Source organism: Rhea pennata, chromosome 1 (genome assembly GCF_028389875.1).
Source record: "Rhea pennata isolate bPtePen1 chromosome 1, bPtePen1.pri, whole genome shotgun sequence".
NCBI lineage: Eukaryota > Metazoa > Chordata > Aves > Rheiformes > Rheidae > Rhea > Rhea pennata.
Genome location: NC_084663.1, coordinates 169130775 through 169143690, shown reverse-complemented (window position 1 = coordinate 169143690; position 12916 = coordinate 169130775).

The following is a 12916-nucleotide window of genomic DNA, read 5'->3' as shown; positions in this document are numbered from 1 at the left end:
AGGCAAGATTTTGCTGGCATGTAAGATGCTTGCAGCTCTCTGGGTTATACTTTAGGGGCAGCTTTGGGCATGGGAGGCCCATGAACAACAGAACTTCGTAGCCCTGGTGAAACCTTCCTGAGTCTTACTTGCCTCTTTTTCTAAGCATGGCTGCACACATATTAACACCAAACTGCACACCAAAACACATCCAAACTGCAAGAAAGTGTATTACATCTACCTGCTGAGATGCAACTAAAAAGCATTACAGCTACTGTTGTAATATACTGGGACCCATATGCCTTTAGGGGAAGTACATAGCCAATTGCCAGCTTATCCCTTCTTGTTAGAAAGTGTGATGATGATTGCTCCCTTTCTTGCACCTACCTAGGGAGTACTCTTGGTTCAAATTCAGTTTGGACCCCTAAAGCTAAATTTGAACAAGATCTAAACAAGAAATAGACACTTTATGGGGATGGAAATTGAAGTTCTTTTTATTTAGAACAGGAATCCACTGATCTCAGTACTCAGTTACTTTTAAAATATATCAGACTTAATAATCTTGAATCTAATCTAACTTGGCTTCTGAAAAAATCTTTTTTTGATTCTTAATGGATATGAAGCAAAAGATGAGTGACAGGAAGCTGAGGGATAGTTGGAAGGGAAGCTGAACAGACAAGTCTTCCATGTAGTTGGGAATCTTAAAAGTTGATGATTTCTGGCCTTGGAACAATCGCATTAAATGTGTAGCCCATAGGAACCGATAATCAGTAAAATTAACATTCTTTGGCAAGGTTTTCAAAAGTTCTAAGAGGTTGTATTTCCTATAAAATAGTTGGTTTCAAGCTCAATCCAGAGTAAAAATATTCACAAGTTTCAGAAAACTTGTTTCGGAGAAGGAAAGGAAGAGTCTACTTCAGAAATTTTCTAGAAATTCAAGAAAACACAACAAAGATAAATTTATAGAAAAAAAGTGTCTCAAAAGCTCACAAAGGCTCATTAGCTTTTTACCTGTGAACACAGTGTAAATTGACTTATGCAGGCAGAATAGTTTGCCAGACAAGTTTCTATTGAGTGAGGCATGGAAGGTCAGACCGGCTCTATCTTGCAAAACTACAAAAAAACAGAATATGTTTGGAACACTGTTTCAGTGAACACAAAAAGTCTTCTAACAACAACCTCCTTCTTTCACTGTGATAGATGGGAAAAAGGGTGCCTCTTGAGCATGTCACCAAGGGCATTTTGGGGGACATTCATTAAAAAGATTCTACTCTTCCTTTGGTTTTAAGTTTCTCATAATTGTTTAAGTGTCATCTTTAATTATGGAAACAACTTGTTAGGTATGCTTTTATATCAAAATGAACATACTAAATTAATAACTACTATCAATGTTAATAGGTGCATCTCAGTCTGTAAATTACATAACATTCAATTCATACTATCAGTTTTATAAAATAAGTGATACATTTCCTTAATTCCTACATATTCACTTTTTTGCACTTGAGGCTGAGTAAATGTAGTCTTGATCTTCCTTTTTTATGTGTTTTGCAAAATAATATCTTCATTTATCTGTGTCAAAAAAATAATCCTTTTATCTTCTAGTATCTTTTCTCGTTTTTGTTAAACAAGATGTAAAGACATACAAAGATGAGAAGTGTTTGACTCTCATAGAACATTGTATCTCTTCACATTTCCTAAAGCTGACCCTCTTGATGCTCTTCAGCTACTCAGAGTAAATTTAAACTGTTATTATCCAAGCAACTAGTGAAAACCTTTGATTAGGATGAAAGAAATAGAGCCTCTCAGATTGTCAGGATAAGGTATAGTCTCATTCAATGTTTATAACAGCTGAAGTCACAGACATGTCCAACACAAACATGTCTAACAAACAAGAATTAATATCTTATTCTCCTGGTTTCACGGACTTGCTCAAAACGCTCTGCACTGTGACTTCTGCCATCATGACAGGCAACCTCTGCTTTGTGGTCCCAGTATCCAACTGCATACCCTCAGGAAACAAGCAAGTAAGCAGACGAACGAACGAATAAAGAACCCAGAAACTAAGATATAGAACAAGGCAGCAGCAAACTGTGTTATGAAATATCTGTTGAGGTTCTAAACAGTCAACTAGATCAAGAGCAGTGCTGAGCAGGTGCAACTGTTATACAGAAAATACCTTAAGATGGTACAACCCAGTGCTAGAGATGCACATAACCCAGTCCTAGAGATGCACATCAATTCAGTGGAGTCAGGTTACTGCTCTCAGAGTGAGCAAATTAATCCACCAAGCATCCCTTTGTAGGTATGGCCTGAAACTTTTTTCAAAGTTACTAATGCTTCAGGATGTGTGACGCTCATCTCATCTTGCTTCTGGTCCTGTTCAGAGGAACTAACACGTGGAAGAACTGATTACTGAAATCCTGGCTATTATTAAGAAAAGAGAAGCATGAATGATTGCCTTCTGATTATGTGAGCAAAAAGAAGACTATGGTGACTCATGTGTATTCTAAGTATATTTGATTTCTCTACAGTTCCAATAGTTCTTATCAAAATTGTAAATTTTGTAATTTGTAAATTGTAAAAAAGAAAAAAGAATGTTAAACTTAGAGCTGATTCATACTTCATACTTAGGAGTTTGGCTAAATTGGAAAGTTATTTTCTTTGAATTAAATTTCTCATCCCTGGCATCCGTTAATGTCCCAGTAAAGAATTTCCTTACCTCAGGTTTCTTGTCAGACCTGATATATTCACTTTGTCTTTAAAGAAGGTCTGTTTTTGTTATAAACAGTGTTCTCTGAAAACCTTCTAGCAATGTGCACACCCTTTTGCAGACATTTCACTTCTGTATGGGCAAATGCATCCATGTGCACATGCACATGTAAAATACAAATATATATTTTATACATAAAATTAACCACAAAGTAGCAGATGTTTTTTTCAGAACTGTTATGTGTAATTTTTTTTTCATTCCTTCGGTTTAATATAGTTACCGTAACATAATTAAAGGAAGTATAATTTTGGAATTACTTAAAGAGTAGCCCCAATCTTTGTGAAAGAGTCTATTGAATGGTCAACCTTCACTAGTAAAAAAGTCAAGTGAATTGAAATATTACGCCATGTCTCTTCTTTTTTAATACTCTATCTCTCAGAAAACATTTACAAATTTTACACAATTACTTTTGAAAAGTGAAAGGAGGAAACTCGCGCTGTCTAATTTCTAATAATTTATACCATTCTAAGTAATTCCATCAAAAAAGGTTAAACTGAGGTAAACAAAAGGACACTAAGCATAACATCTCTGTTTAGGAATCTGTGACTACAAGGACAAAGCTAAGGACAAATATTTTGTTCAGATTTATATAATAATATTTAATTGAAAAGGCTTTTTACCATTTTTGATAAAATGAGAGGTATTAAGCTTAATATTCTGCTTAAATTTCGGAATGAATGTTCTTGATTTTGCTTTTCTTAATCATGACTGTTTCTCCACAAATGGAATGAGTTCTTTCCTCCCTGCCATGCATGTTGCCATAGAAGCAAATCTCACCTCTAGAGACCTACTTTTTCAATCTTTTCCAATTTCATAAATTTCATAAACGGCTCCCAAAGCCGTTGGGATTCTGAGATATTTGGGGGGTTATTGGTGGTGGGTTGTTTGCTTGGTTTAGTTGTTGATAGTGTTATCTATCTAGTCCTCTGAGTATCTCTTACCATTTCCTGTAATCAGTTTGTTCTCTGGCGACATCTTGCAGATAATAAGCAGGGTCATTTTTCTCTTAGAAACTTTTTGTTGGTTTAAATTACTGATGTTTCATATTGATTATATACATAGATGTTACAAGATCACTGAGCTCATTCTCTACTTCTGGATCAGTCCCACCTGCTCCCTACCAGACAAAGACGTTCTAGAGGAAGATAGCCCAAAGCAGAGAGAGTGCTAACAGCATGTGCCTTTTGGACTTAGCACCAGCAGCTAGTGCCTGACCCTTTTACATTTAACAACAGTTTTATATCCAGAAGCTGTGAATACACTATTAAACTTAGCAGAGGTGAGACACAGGATTAAGCACTGGCAAGTCCATGGTGTGTACCTGTTAGTGCATCCACTGCTGCTGGGCCAGTAAGCGTTCTTGCTGAACATAACCAAAGCAGCCCAAATTTAGGTACTATAAGAGCAAGAGTATTTGTTTTTTTGAGGGGAAAATAGGCTAACCATAGAGGCTGAACCACTCTCTGCAGCTTGACTTCAGGGCTCTAGAATGGACCCTAGTTCATTGTGCTTATTTATTAGACTTTGTTGGAGAACTTAAATCAGGGAAAATGGAAGAATTAAAACTGCATGTGTGATATAGAAATAATAGTGGAATGAAGGCAGAAGAGAAGAGATTTGTGGAGCTTTTGTGGGGGCTCTTCAAAGACTTGTTGGGACCAGGAGGTAGATGAGAACGAAAATAATTACTGAGTACAAGGATCCTGAAACAAATCTATGTAGCAGATATATATCAGTAAGTACATGTAGGCAATGGAAGCTATGGTCAGGAAAGCATCAAGATAGAATATTTTAGGGACAGTATCTTTGATGGGGGGGAGGGAGTACAAGAGAATTGACTTCAGGACTAATATTGTATAGTCTCAGCATAATTTTAAAATACATTCTACTTAAGATCAGAGACAATACTAAGTACAAGTATAGTCTAATCAGTCTCATCCTTCCTTTCTAGCTTCCTTTAAAAGATGGAGAAACAAAGTATTTTATCATCTTTCTCCTATTTGACCTAGCCATCTATCTTTCAGATGCAGATAAAGAAGTATATGCCTTCCAGCACATGCTAAAAGCTGAGTTTACCTTGACTCTCTCTTGTCAGCTACCTCATCTTCAGGACCTATGCCCTGATGGCATCAATTCACTTTTCATGTGAGATATTATGTTATCCTAGACATAGCAATATAATATATTATAATATATTTTTGTGGTGGAAATTTTTAGATATCACAAATACCTTAGAAATTTGTTATCTTTGACTCTAGGTTCTCTGTGTCTTTGAAGAGAATATTTATTTTTAAACACAAATTCTGAGAACCCACCTGCTGAGTAGGGAATTTAGCATGCTCCATTTCCAAGATCCTGATCACTACATTTTACATTTTGATAATGAAGTTCATTTAAGAAGTAGAAAGAGCTTTTGAGTCCCATCAGTTTAAATTGCTTCTATTTAAAAACAAAAATTAAAATATTCTTAGACTATCATGATGTTTGAATTTTTCTCCTGAGTGAATATATACCAAAGTTAAGAAAATAAGTCAATATTTATTTTAATCTCCAAAACTTTTTCAGCCTTCATTAACTGGACATTTGCATGAGTTGCTGACTATAAAATGACTTGAGTAGAGTGTTCCTCAGTATTTCTACTTATTAAACTCATGAAAAAGTAAATTACTCTCTTACACACTATATTTCAGAAATATGGCAGCTTTTTATTTCTCCAGGGTGCTGGTTAAAATAATCTAGGCTGGTTCAACTGTAAGCTGCAGTAAGGATAAAAAAGAGTAATTCAGCTTTTGCTCCTGACCTTTACGTGTGTGCTCATTCACGGAATTCTGTGTCTTGAAAAAGAAGGAAATTGATGATGCTTACAATGCATGTCACTAAATGTTGCCTATTATAAAATACACGCTGAGATTTAAGGAAACTCATAGCAGATAAAATGAAAGAATTCTGAGGCAAAGAAATTCTATCATAGCTGCTCTAGTGCTACCTTATTGTGTTCTGAAGGCATAATTTTTAAATATTGTGGTCAAATAACTGGCTGTGTGGAGATATTTCCTTTTTTTAGCCATAGAAAATATTTTACTGCTGCTATATGTTGATATATAACGAAATGAAAGAAATACTTTTCTTTTTTTTTCCCCCTGAGGCTATAGATTATCTGTTTTTATTTATTTATTTATCTTTCTCCTGGAACTGGAAAGGTTTACAGATAATACTTTAATAACAAAGTGCTTAAGCTTCAGTGTATCTTAAAGTAATGGGTTGGTAAAGCTTATAAACAACATTTTGGGTCACTATTAAGAAAATAATAATAACTAAAGTTGGTTTTAGACTAATATTAAGCATGCATGTATATCTCATTGTATCGGTCAAAGATAACCACAGAGTCGTTATTCCTTTCTGAGAAAGATACTGCTAAACTGGGACTGTCATAGGGTTCTTCCTTACTTTACAATGGCTTTTCATGTGGCATGGAAGAAGAGTCTTAAAATTTCTGTACCTTGAGTACAGAAAATAGAAATCACATCTTTTTACATGTGAGCTTTGTGCCTAGTCTACTTACATTGTACAGTTTTTATAAAAGAGAATTTCTCTTTCCCTGTTTAAGTGTAGTATCTGGCAAAATTAAGCCCTTACCTTTGATAGTATGGTAGGATCATAATAGAAAATTTACAGTTCAACCATAAAACAGAATATTACTAAATATGGATCATGAATGAACTTTTCCTATGTAGTTTAACAAAAGTTAACTCTTTTTTTTTTTTTTTTTTTTTTTTTTTTTTTTTTTTTCCCCTAGTGAATATTTGCTAATCTATGTCAGGTTAAAGATACAAGTGTAATTTTACAATGCATTTTTAAGGTATGTTGTGGATAATAATAGTAATGAATTATAGTCTGGTTCGTAAGATAAGAGAGGAAAAGAACAGAAACACTTTTATGACTGCAATTTTTGGCTAATATAATTGTGATTAAATTGCAGAATTCTGAAGCTAAAAGCTGGTATAATCTTACATAATTTTAGAATAAGGACTCTATAGCAATTCACATTCTCTTTCAGAGTATCATAGAGTGGACTAGAGAGACTACAATGTTCAAAAGTGAACTATTGCAATTTTTGTGGTATACACTGGAAGAAGAATGAAAGCTAAGAGGCTGATGGTATTATTACACTTTTATCTTAAAGTTCAGATTTTGATTAGCACTCAATAATGCCTAAATCTTCTCTCAGCTGAAACAAGCTGCTCATATTTCAGTATGTATTTCAGTAAGATTAAGTCCACATCAATATTTTATGCTTTGAAATCCTGCACTGGAAAAGGCAAAAAAATATATCATCTAGAACCATTGCCTGGTGCATGTAGCTAGTTTGTATAATCACATTAAGCTGTTCTAGGCACTCTCCCTTCATCTTGAACATGTCCATTGCACTTCAATGTGTGACAGATAAATCTTCAATTTAATTGGACAGGAGGTACTTTCATACAGAAAACACATCTTTGGTAATCTGAGGTAATTTTTTTTTGTTTTACAAAGAATACTGTCAGAATATGAGCCTTAATGAGTATCATCAAGAATATAGCTGCAACGTTATTTTATGACTACCTACCATTTCTAGTACTAGTAAGTAATATTTTCTTAGTTCTTCAATTAGAAATTACAAAGTCTAATTTTTAAATTAAAATTATATATTTAGTTTTTAACTCGAAAAGTAATAGTTATATATTACTAAATGCCCAGCTGTAACCTTGATATTACAAAGTACTCTGTATATAACTTCTACTACATGTTCACTATATTAAGATTCATTATTAAAACTATTTTTGAAGTTTAAGAACTTTCTATTTTAATAGCTACCTCAGAATGATAAACTGCTCAATGATCTCAATTGCAAGTTCAAAATGCTTTGACTCTGGAACTATACTTCTCTATTCTGATGAGACTGATGAAGCATTTTGTTATTTCAGGGTAAACAATTTGAACTTTATGTGGCTTAGTATTTCAGGATCTTTTCAAGGCAGTCTTTATATCTGAAGTCCTGGCTTCTCAGAAATGACAGCAATATTACTACTATTAATAGTCATACAGTCTGAAGAAAATCAAACAAATTTAAGTAAACAAGTTTAATAACTACTATTGACTTTGTAATTATTAGGAACAATTTAGAATGATACTGTGTGTGGATATAAACATATATATGCATTTATTTATTTATTTATTTATTTATTTATATACTGGTTTTAAATAACTCGAATTTCCAAGGACCTTGAAAAATCTGGGATCCCTAAAGTGAGAATGTATTTGTGACTCATAATGTATTAAAACCATCTGAAACCACACATGGAAAAACATCAATAAAAGACCATATCTTAAAGGAATGGTAATCTATATCTGAGGAAAAATACATCTTAATGGATGATTGAAAGCTGATCAGTTTATCTAAGAGTAGATGGTCTAAAAGATGGAGAAGTTATCTATAAAATATACATTGATAAATTGTCCGTAGAGTGGTTGTGTTATCAAATTGAAGGAAATTGAAATTTTCTGTGGGAAACCCAATTAGCCCTGGATTGAGATCACACAGTTTAACGATGAGAACTGCCAAAGTCTACCATAGCTAATCATAGAGGTGGAGCTGCCTCTAGCATGAGCATATAGGACTGCCTCAAACCCCATAGGGCTGTATAGTACCCCCACTATACTTTGAATTCAGTATTTGGGATTAACCTTCACAAATGCCTGGGAACACCCTGCCCAGACGGGTGCTGGGACTGCTCTTCAGCAGACCGAGGAGGAGAGGTTGGCTCCCTTCCTCTGACGTTTCCCCCAGTCCTGAGGGACCCCAAGGTGGGAAGCAGCAGAGGAAAAACCAGGGCACAGCCTGCAGAGAAGTTTAGCAGCCAGCCCAGGTGCTGCTCTGTTTTGGCAGAGGGACAGACAACTGGGCTGTGTTCTCACTGTGTCTTCTTCTCACTCAGGGCACCTCTGAGAGAGAAAGTTTCAGTGTGCGGAAGCGGTGCTCTGCATGCATATTCACTCTTTAGATGTTATACAGCTACTTCTTTCTGCAGTGCAGGCTGTGTTCCCCTCTGATTTTGATCAATGAGAGTGCTGCCACCATCTCATGGAAGCACGCTAAGAGACGTGCAACTCCAAAGCACAACACTAACATTTTTATAGCTTGCTTCTGCACTGCATACGCACGTCTTGAGCATTACGATCTCAGATGCCCTGCAAGATTGTTGTCGTTATCACTACAGACTGATATTCCTGAGTGGTCTGGGGACTGAAACTCCATGCTCAGTGGCTACTTAGCTAAATGACAAGTGAGTTGCTGACAGATGAGCACGTTACTGAGTTTGCGTCATCATGTCCCAATTCCTACAGCTGCTTGCAATCTGAAGCAAAAAGCATTTAAAGGTTGAAGGCATCACTCTAAATGCAGCAAAGAGACAAAAGATCAATTTTGAGGCACTAAGGGATCTTGTGTTGGACTACAGCATAAATCCAGAGAGTGATGATCTTATAAAGGTCGTGATAGAGCAACACTCTGTAGTCAGGAGCAAGTACTAGTTGGCAATAGAAACCAGACTCCTATGGAAAATGCAGAAGGTCTGTGACAGAAGGATACTAACTAAAATTTTAACAGCTTCCCCTTTCAGCTTTTGATCATGGGCATGCACTAGAAACAACCCTTTTCCATTATTCTGACAGGGCTTAATAACTATGAGAAGTTATTTTGTTAAGTCTTTTGGAGAATACTGATTGCTTGCTTTCTGTAACACCTGAGAAAGTTGTGTGGTGTTAACAATTATTGGCAACTGTTGCATCAGAAACTGCTCTGTAAATATCCTTTTATCAAATTTGTGGAGGATACATCTGAAAGTCTTAGAGATAATATTTTATTTCCTCCTAATAAAGCAAATATTGTTTTGAAGGAGCACTGCAATAGAGAGGAACCAGACTGACACCCTACATTGCTATTGAACCCTGCCTTGTTATTGGTGCAAAGCTGAAAGCATGATGTCCCAGTATCAAAGACACCGTCCTCCCTGGAGCTGTTGGTCTGGTTCTCCCCACAGTAGAGTACAGAAATGCTCTGCCCTCCATCTCATGACCTGATACAGGATATTTCTGAAACTACTCTGAATAAGTTGGAAGGGAACATTCCATTGACATCTCACCAGATATGCCATTTAGGGGTGTCATAGGAGGGGACCACAGCCCTTAGGCATGTTCCAGCCTATTCATGTCCCTCACCATTTTGGAGTCCCCTCACTCCAGACACAGTAGGGCTCATTCTGCAGCTTTATAAAATGTAGGGACTGGAACCTGCCTTTTACATTTTTCTATTTTCTATTCACACTTAAATTTTAATTATTATTTATTTATTTATTTCATTAGCTCTTATTAAATAATAATATGCCTATATTTTCATCGATACATATTTAATTTATATATCTTTAAATATGTGTGTGTGTATATATATATATATGTGTGCTATATATATCCATATATAAATATATACATATATCAGCTCTCTATATACATAAATTATATACTTGTGAATATTTATGCACTCTTTTATATATTTTATACACATGTACATACATTATATATATGAATATGCTATATATATTTATATTTTTATTTATATAATGAGCAATTCTTGTTGAAGAGCAAATGGGCAACCAATTAGATGGTGCTCTGTGATCACATGAGCATTTCACAGAAAGATAATGAACCAGTCACAGAGTAGTATGAAAACACATGGGATACGATGCTGTGAAAAATGGCAGTCTCTGCGTATGTAGTAGGCAGGGGCTTCTTGTTCTAACAAGTCTGGGAAAGCTGGCTGGGACAGTTGCTCCTGCCAAGCAACTACATGGCAATATGAACACGATGTTATTCTAACGTATGAGATAAATCTTACTGTAAGTCCCTTACCCAGGGGATTGACTTCTATTTGGCAGCCAAGTAGCTAGAAGTCCTAAGAGTTATCATGCTTGTATTCTTGTACACATTCTCTCCAGGAGGTCTCTTTAACGCACCAGCTGATAATGCCCTTTTGTAAATGCCACTTTTCAATCTCCCAGGCTACCTTAGTTGGATGCTCTGGCATGCTGGTTTTTTAGTTTCTTTGCTTGCTTGCTTTGAATTCTGACGTATGTGCATAAATGACATTTAATTTAGATCTGGAACTGTTCTTCACCTCAACATGGAAACTATAGTCATTGCAGAAAATATCAGGAGAAAGGCCACTAGGATATATCTACATAGCTAAAAAAGAAGTGAGCCTGAGAATGAAGTTGAATACTAGATCATAGGTTGTCAAATTTGTTTAGTTGTTAGCTCATATCCTAGCAGTTTCCAATCTCTTCAACTAGTTCTCTCCAAGACATAAGCTATCTAGAAGGAAGTGTGAACATAAGCCAGTGAATACTTTTTTTTTTTTTTTTTTTTCCAGTAGAGCAATAGCTTTGTGGATTAACTTCCAACATTCCACAATACCCCTGATAGAGATGCAACTTTAATTGACAAGAAAATAAAAATTGACAAGGAAATAAGGGTCACAGGGTGTCAGGAGTGACAGCTACCAGAATTGCCAGCAGGAATGAATATAGGGCCAGCAACAAGAGTCAGACTGCAGGTGGTGGTGATGCCCATGTCTGTGGTGCCAGCAACAGGAGCGAGGGGTCACTCGATGGAGTAGGATCAGAGGTCACAGAGCTGATGTGTCCTGCAGGGCAGCTACTGAGGGAGCTGGGGTGAAAGTGGAGTGAGGGTCCCAGTGTCAGCTGCTGTCACAGGGATGACAGGTTATACCGCCTGTGTGCGTGGGTGACAGCCACCGGAGTGCCAGAATATTAGTATGTTCGCCTAATCTGGTGTGAATGGCCACACTGTGTATTTGGCTAGCAAACTTTCAGCTGGACTAATGAGAAAGCAAAAAGCTTATAGAGCAAGTGAAGGGCCCAAAATCCAGATAGAGATATCAGAGGGATAGAGAGGCCACACTGGTGTTCAAGGGGGTCTGCAAATGTGTGTGTGCTTGTGAGCAGGAGAGCAAAGGTGCGTGCACTTTCACTAGCAAACTTCAGTCTCTGCCAGTCAGAGAGGAGGAGGGGACTCACCTACTTGTGCTTACGTTTAAGTGAGATCTGGTGGTGTGTGTGAGTTTTGCTGAAGTCAGCACTTTGACTGTGGCCATCCATGTAGCTGGCCATGTCAGTGTCTTCTTGTAAGTGTGTCCGTGTATCTCTGGGATACCTGTTCAGTCTCACTGCTGGTTGAACCTGCGACGAGACAGCAGGAGCCATCTCCACTGCCTGAAATGGAGAGACCAGGCACACAGGGCTGGGCTCCAGCAGCCAGGCCAGAGGGATCCCCAGTCCTGGAGCCCACTGGAGGTGGTGGGTTTGTAACACACCTTAACAATGAGATATTCTAGGAAGTATTAGAGGACACTGGACCACCTCATGCAGAGAACAAAATTGACTTTCAGTCATTATTGTCATCTGTATTTAAATATAGAGTAGTTGCAACCAGCCTTCAAGTAAGAATTTTCTGTTGGCTGCTAACAGGTCACAGTCCTATATGCTAATTCCTATATTCAGACCTCATTTTCAAGTGGAACTTCTGTATAATGTCTGAAAACTCACATAAGACTGCTCTTACTCTGAACTTAAAGAACTTTGTCCGCAAGACACTTCTTATAGTAGACAAAAAACTTATCTCACAGAATAGCAAAGGAAATCTTTACTAAGAACAGGACTGAACACACTTGTTACCACCTAAAAATTACTAGTCTTTTCTTAATCACCTTAGTCTCCTTCCATCCTCAATGAAGATATATCTATTCCTCAAAATGGCAAAATCTCCTGTATGTGAAATTAAGTAATTATTTTAAGACAGAATGAAATACCTTATGAAACTGCCTCTATCTTATTGCTATGTTTCAAACAGGCAGAAACTAATTTATTATGCTATAGCCTTCACCTTTACTTATATCAGTATAAAAATTATTATCTTCATAAATAAAGATGCCTTTGTAGAAATATGAATATATTTTCTGTCACTGTGCTTATCTAAAGTACCGTACTTCTGCTGCTCTGACATTTTCACTAATTCTAATTAATGCTTGATTTGATGATTAAATTCCAGTCCCAC